The 7,107-nt window shown below is 47.8% G+C and overlaps 1 pseudogene; it reads left to right on the top strand.

The window, feature by feature from the left end:
- LOC110336053 overlaps positions 1-2,663 on the top strand; it is a 25,350-nt pseudogene extending 22,687 nt beyond the window's left edge.
- Positions 2,664-7,107: the final 4,444 nt, after the last annotated feature.

Consider the following 7,107-nt stretch of genomic DNA (forward strand, 5'->3'; position numbering starts at 1 on the left):
TTAGTGACCTCATGAAGCACTCCTCTGCTGGGTTTGCCTTCACCCATCCCAACCTCTCTCTCTCTCTCTCTCTCTCTCTCTCTCTCTCTCTCTCTCTCTCATTTTCTATCTTTCTCTCTGCTTCCAAGAGGCCTCTTTCTGGACAGACCCCAGACACAGGCAGACAAAGTCTGGAGGAACCACATCCATCCATCCATCAGGAGATGCTGGAACTGTAGATTAGCAGGACCAAACTGAAGTTTGGAAGGGGAAGGTCATGCTCTGACCATGCAACGAGTTGTGTGGGCAATAGGCCACAGATCATGACAGCGCCATTCCCCATCTGGAGCAGAACCTGCAGGCCAGAGCAGTTCTCAGGTCACCAGCAACTCTTGTACAAGAAGGTCTTAGGGAATAACTTACACCAGGAATGTAGCCAGCTTTCCTGGGGCCTCCCCTTTCTCCACAGTGAGGCGCTTGTGGCTACTGTCAGCATGGCAGGTTCTCCACTATTTCCCTCTCCATCTTGCTCAATGGACTCGCTACTTTCATCCCAGTACAAGTTAAAATTAATGCCAGTTCCCAGATCACTGTCATCACCCCTCCCCCTTCCTTCCCCCTCCCCCGGTGCCAACAAATAAGATATGGTGTTGTTCAAGATGAAGACGGGAAATACCTTCCTTTCTAATTTCTTCTGCTTTCTTTCCTTCTCTTTTATCTTCACCTCCCCCACTACCCCTCACCATATGATGTCCCAGGAGAGGAGAAGAGAGATATTTACTGATTAGAAAGTAGGACCTCAGCGGACGATGGATTTATACATTTGAGAAGAGCTCCACAACTCTTCTCACCAAATCCCTTGCTTCAGCACCAGGTCCAATTCCAACCTCTAATTCCAAACTTGTCCTGATCCAGTTCTGCAGTGACTAGAATCCATTCCCAGGCCCATGACCCATCCTGTACCTCAAGCATACATCCCCTCCCCCCACTTCCAACTAGGGATTATAGGGCTTCTTGCCCAACAGCTTCAAGATCCCATTTAATGTTCCACCTGCTGTGCCTACACACAGAACCACCTTTCTAGGAAAACACCAAGCAAGTAGGAGCCACTTAGTAGGCATGGTTAAAAACTTACAGGAAGCCTTTAATCAACTCACTTCCAACAGTTGAGCCTCCCAAGTCCAGGGCTCTGTTTTCTACCTCCTGGGTTTATTACCCAGAGCTCTGGGAGCAGCTGGAACAACACTTTAAAAAGGGGTTCATGACAACACCAGGGTTAGATATGCAGGTCACTCAAGTGCCAGGAATGGCTTTCCTGCCCTGGACTCCCTTCGCAAAAATCTGTATTTTTGTAAACTGTACACTTTATAAATTGTATAAACCTCAACTCAGAAAGATGGCCCTGGCCCAGACTGAGGCTCAACAGCAGCCAGGCCCCTCCCCCAGACCTCCCTAACGGTCATAACTGTCAGACGGGTGATCTCCAGCATGTCAACAGGACCCACTCCAGGTTATGCTAATTTTAGGTGAAAAGTCTGAATAAAAGCCACCCACCAAGCCCTGAACGTCCCAAAGAAACTCACCTATCCCTAGGCATCAAAACCCACCCATCCCTGAGCTCCCCCAGGCTCAGAAATTGAGATGCCAGCCATCCTCGCTCTGGAAATCTCTACTCTAGAAAGGTCCGTGCCCCAAGAACACCTATATAAGCACTGGACTTTGTCCAATTACCAAGTGTTATCTGCACCCTCCTGAAACCGTAGGCACGAATCCTCCAGGATGCACTCTTCCATACTGTGGTCACGCCAATGAATGCCTTTCATGAGCTCTGCCGTCCTGTTCTTCTCTCATTGACAAGAAGAAGACAAGAAGCAATGAAGACAAGAAAGGAAGAGCAGGAGCAGGGCCTGAGGCTCCTGAGCTCCTGAGCTCTTGAGCTCAGCTGGGTTTATCCTTCCCTGGAAGGGGAGCCTCTGAGGAGTAGGAAGGAGGCTTCCTCTCAAAGATGTGTGGTTCCTGGGCTCCCATGTCTCCAGATACCCCTTTCCCTCGGGACAGGGTCACACCTCAGAGCTGTATGGTTCCTTGGTTCCAAGTCACTGAACACCTTCTCATCCAAGCACAAAGGCCAACAACCAGGTCCACGGGCCCTACAAGATCCAGATATCATCTGGTAAAGTCTGAGGACCAACTCCCAGGGATGGGTCATGCAGAAGTTAATCCTGAAACTTCATCCTCCTCAATACTGGCAGCTAAAAGCCACCAGCCTCCACAGGAGCATCGGTCTTGTCAATGGGTCCAGCCATATTCCAGATTTGGAAGGACCTTTACAAGGATCTGACAAACAGTCCGGGAAGATCTCTGAGAGATCTGTACGGGATCCCAGAGGGTTCCCTAGGCAAAGATCTAGAGGCTGTCTCTGAGACACAGGTGGACAATTGCTGTCAGACAGCCAAGAAGTGACTCAACCAAGTCCCCAGCTAGTCTCCCCAAGAAAACAGCAGCTAGAGGGTATACTGAAAACCACTCAAGCAGCAAGGGGAGCCATTACAGTGCCACGAAGGTGCCTGTGGGCACTTGCCAAGGAATTGCTGTGGCCCACACAGTGGTCCCTACTGAAAACTCAGAGACAAGTTCTGAAACCCCAGAGACAAATATGGAAATTCAGAAGCAGTGATCCTTGAGTGATGAGGCCACCTGCAAGAATATTTCCCAAGGGGCCTTCATTCCTACAAGAAGATGCCTTTCGAGTGAGGCAAGAAGATGGATCTTGCTCCCCAGAGACCTCAAAATCCTACATCTTGTCAACACGAACAGGTCTGTAGCTTTGCCATTTCCACAGCTTCTGGCTCCCTCTCTGATCTGCCGGGATTCTAGAGATGATGCCGTTGTCAAAATGGCTAGTGTCCTGGGAGAGCATCTTCAGAAAAGTTCAGGAGAGGAAGTGAGGACAAAAATGGCTTCCGGTATATGTAGACTGCTCCCTCTGCCCTCCAGCTCAAATTCCTGAGAGGGACTCCACCTAATGACAACAACTGGCCATCTGAGACACCCAAACTGTCTACAAGGACGATGTGACGTCCCTGTGCACCACACCCAGCCTTGTGGGCCGAGACTGGCACAGTGATAGTGCTCTTGGATCTTGGACAGCTACCCAGAGCCAGGTTCAAGTCTAGTCAAGGGTGGGTATGAACCCCCGGGAGAGTGAGGGTGTGGCCTCTGGAGAGCTCTGCCATGGGGCTGTTGAAGGCCTGGTTTATCTCAGCCTGGTCTCCCACAGGCTGACAGTTTGGGAGATCAGTGTGGCATCCCAGTCACTAAGTAATAGAGGTACTGGGGACTGGAGGAGGCAGAGGAGGAGCGGGAGCCCTGTGACTGGACACACAACATGGAAGCCAGGGAGATGGCAAGTCTCTAACAAGGGGCAGGTGAGCGATTTAGAATCGCTGCAGACCAGCAAAAGATATTCCCCTTCCAGGACTATTTTCCAGGGACCAGAAGACTTATGCCTGAACACATCTCACTGTGACTCGGCTACCGATGTCAGTTGTAGGACTGTACCACCGGTATGTTTTTTTCAAGACGGTGCCTCCAAGGTCCTGCTGGCTACAGGTATCCCTGCCTCCAGGTCCTCACAATCTAGCTTCAAGACTGTATCCTCTTACCAGAGGATTATCTTTTCAAGACAGTTGTTCTTCCTGGTCAAGAGCAGGGAATGTTGACAAGATTCCCAGACCCCAGGAGCCTTTGATTTTCCGTTTCCACACCTCGGACTATCCAAGTCCCAGACAGGAAATAGTTTCCTGACAGAGATGAGACCTGCCCAAACCTATAGGTCCCAGTACTCATGAAAGCTTCTCTTCCCTATTTGAAAAAAAAAAAAAAAAGATGTTCAAGGACAGGACAAAAACTTTATGATGTTAATGTTGACTTCCAAAAGCAAAATCCAAATACATAGTAAGACCCTGATTTAAAATAAACAACCCAATAAATAAACAAAAAAAATGGTGAGGTTACCAGGGTAGGTGGAATTAGGTAGCAAATTGCTGTTATTGAAATTGCTCAACTTTATGAATTTATCATTATTCAATAAATCCTGACATTGAAGAAAACAACGAACATTTCTATCTAGGTTTGTGGCCCAGCGCACTCATGACATCACACTAAGATAACTTTACAAAGTTTGCTTTGGGCCAAACTTCATTACCCAGGTTGAGGCTAAGATATGTCACGTTTATAAAATGTGAAAAAGTTAACGCTATTATGTCTGGAAAAGGAGCTAAAACAAAAAGATAAAAATTAACCTAATCTAAGAAATCCAAAAGAAGACAGAGAGAAAAATAGAAGCAAAGAAGAGAGAAAAATAGAAAAAGGCGTAACCACAGTTCTTATCTTAAAGGAACTTCGAGATAGTCTATTCTGGAGCTATTTCGAGCGAGCATGGTCCGGGAACATAGACTTAATTTACCCCAAATGTCATGTTCCAACATGGAAGCAGTTTCACAGAGTAGGTATAGTTTTATAGCACAAAGGAAGGCATAAATCAAGGCAAATTTAAAACAGCAGAGAGGCGGGTCCAGGCTGGGGGTCCAGGATGCTATCTGACAATGACTTTCTTAGCTCTTGGATTGATGGACGCTAGTGTTCTGCAAAGTTAATCGCTTCTAAGATGTTGATATTTATTATTACCATGTGTTAGTTCAGTTACAGAGTGGGGCAAGAAATGGCTGTTCCAGAAGGCTAACGTGAGCCCAAGATAAAGTACTTGGCCTCTGAACCTGCAAAATTGACCTCTGAACCTGTGAAATTCCACACTTCCCACAATTCCAATGAGTGCATCAATCTCTGCAGACCCAGACTCCTTCCAGGTTTTGTTCACCACCAGACACAGCTTCCTTCCTTTCAGGAGTCTTCATTCACACAAATGTCAGTGTCTCCGGGCCCACGGGACAAGTTATTCCGTGGGGTCAAGGGGGACCGAGCCTGAAAGTGAGAAATGGGCGGGGAAGAAGAGGGAAGCCCTGCAAAGAGTTGTCAAGGCTTCGTTTATCGCCAGCTTGAACGGTTGGTTATAAGCACTGTGAAGGGGAATGGGGAGGGGTTGAGAAACGATCACAAGAAACAGAGCGAAGGACAAATGGGGGGATGATGACTGCAGACTTGAAACTTGTTGTGATTTTCTCAGAGTCTTGGCTTCACTGCTCCGGAACACGGGGCAGCTAATCTCAGAGTCCCAGATCCTCCCAGGTGTCAGCTTAGGACAGTAGCCTTGGGAGGAGGGAGATAGAGCAGCCTTGGCAGGGAGGGTGTCGAGCAGACCTGGGCAGGAGGGGGCAACTCAGCTCTCAACAAAGAACTACATGGCTCTCAGATGCAAACTGTAAAAGGCCTGGGTTTTCTCAGCCTGGTCTCCAACAAGTGTCCACCAAAGTACTCCTAAGCTCATGGGATGAAGATTTGCTATCCAGTGTCTGCACTCTGAGGGAGCAGATGGTTCCAGAAGGTTCTAAGCTACTTAATCCAGTAGTTATGGCTGAATGGGGGATTGGAAAGAAGCAGGTCACGGGAGCTGTGATTTTCAAAGATGATATCTGGGTTAGGAGGGCACCTGCAGCAGGATTCCAGGTCCCCTGTGTCCCCCCAGATATTGAACAGAAACATACAGGAGGAGAGACAGTTTGGCCAAGGGAAAGCACACACCAAGTCAGATATGGAGAAGCAAGCTGGAACAAAGAGGCAAAGTCTAGAAGGTCAAAGGTCCTGCGGTACAAGGAGCTGGGGTTTTCTCTGTCCACAGTACAGGCTTTTATGTCTTGCCTGCATAATGGTGGGCTCTGTGTGTGTGTGTGTGTGTGTGTGTGTGTGTGTGTGTGTGTGCGCGCGCGCGCGTGTGTGTGCTGTGTCTGTGCCATGTAGCTCTACATTCCATTTCATGTGTACACGGCCTCAAAACATCTTAAATCTCCACACAGGACTGTGTGCTTGAGTCTTATATGACTGTCAGGAATTCTGCAGTGCCTGTGAGCCTCTGCCCGGGCACAGCTGCTTTCAGCTGGCCTGGTGGGGTAAGAAGGCTTTCCAGTGTCCTTTGTGTCAACCTGGTTTTTCATATGCTAACTCTGTAAGGTTTGGTGTGAGTCCAGATGTCTCTCACTTGTCTTGTCTCCCACAGGCTTCTCTCTCACTTGTCTTCCCTGAACGTTATCTTCATTCACCCCCACACACCTCGACTTTCTCTGACTTTCTGTTTCTCTCTGTCTGCCTCTCCTTCCCTCTCTGTCTGTCTGTCCATCTGTCTGTCTGTCCTTTCTGGCTGCCATCAAGGGAACAGCTTCTGTCATTCTCTCTCTCTCTCTCTCTCTCTCTCTCTCTCTCTCTCTCTCTCTCTCTCTCTCTCTCTCCATCCCACCCCACCTCTCTCCTTCCTGGCTGACATCAGAGGAGAAGCCTCTGCCATAGTCTCCTGCTATCCTGGAGCACTGCTTAACAACAGCCTAAAAACAATGGATCCAGCAGCAGAGTAAAAAGCTCTGAGCCTGAGCTTAAATAAAGCTCTCTGTTTCCCCTCAAGAGCTTGTAACAGCAAAAAAATCAAAAGCTACGCCAAACATACTGGTTAAAACACAAACTTTGACAGGATAAAACTGCAACCTGACGCTATATGTAAGAAATATGCTTTTTAAAGGTTTTTATTAAATATTTATTTGTATGAGTACACTGTCGCTGTCTTCAGACACACCAGAAGAGGGCATCAGTTTCCATTACAGATGGTTGCGAGCCACCATGTGGTTGCTGGGAATTGAACTCAGGACCTCTGGAAGAGCAGTCAGTGCCCTTAACAGCTGAGCCATCATCTCTCCAGCTGGCATACCGTTTTTTTTTTTTTTTTAAATATGTGTATTATAATATGTCTGAGTACATATGTACCCCACAGATAAGGGGCCTGTGGAGATCACCAGAAGCATCACTGGATTCCCGGGAATGGAGTTGCTTATATTTGTGAGCCACCATGTAGCACTGTAAACCAAACCTAGGTCACCCGGAATAGATACACATGACCTTACGTGAGCCATCTCTTCCTGCTCTCAAAAATGAATTTTAGATATACAGGCCTATGTGGTTTAAAGG

The sequence above is a fragment of the Mus pahari genome, chromosome 18 (assembly GCF_900095145.1).
Source record: "Mus pahari chromosome 18, PAHARI_EIJ_v1.1, whole genome shotgun sequence".
Classification (NCBI taxonomy): Eukaryota; Metazoa; Chordata; class Mammalia; order Rodentia; family Muridae; genus Mus; species Mus pahari.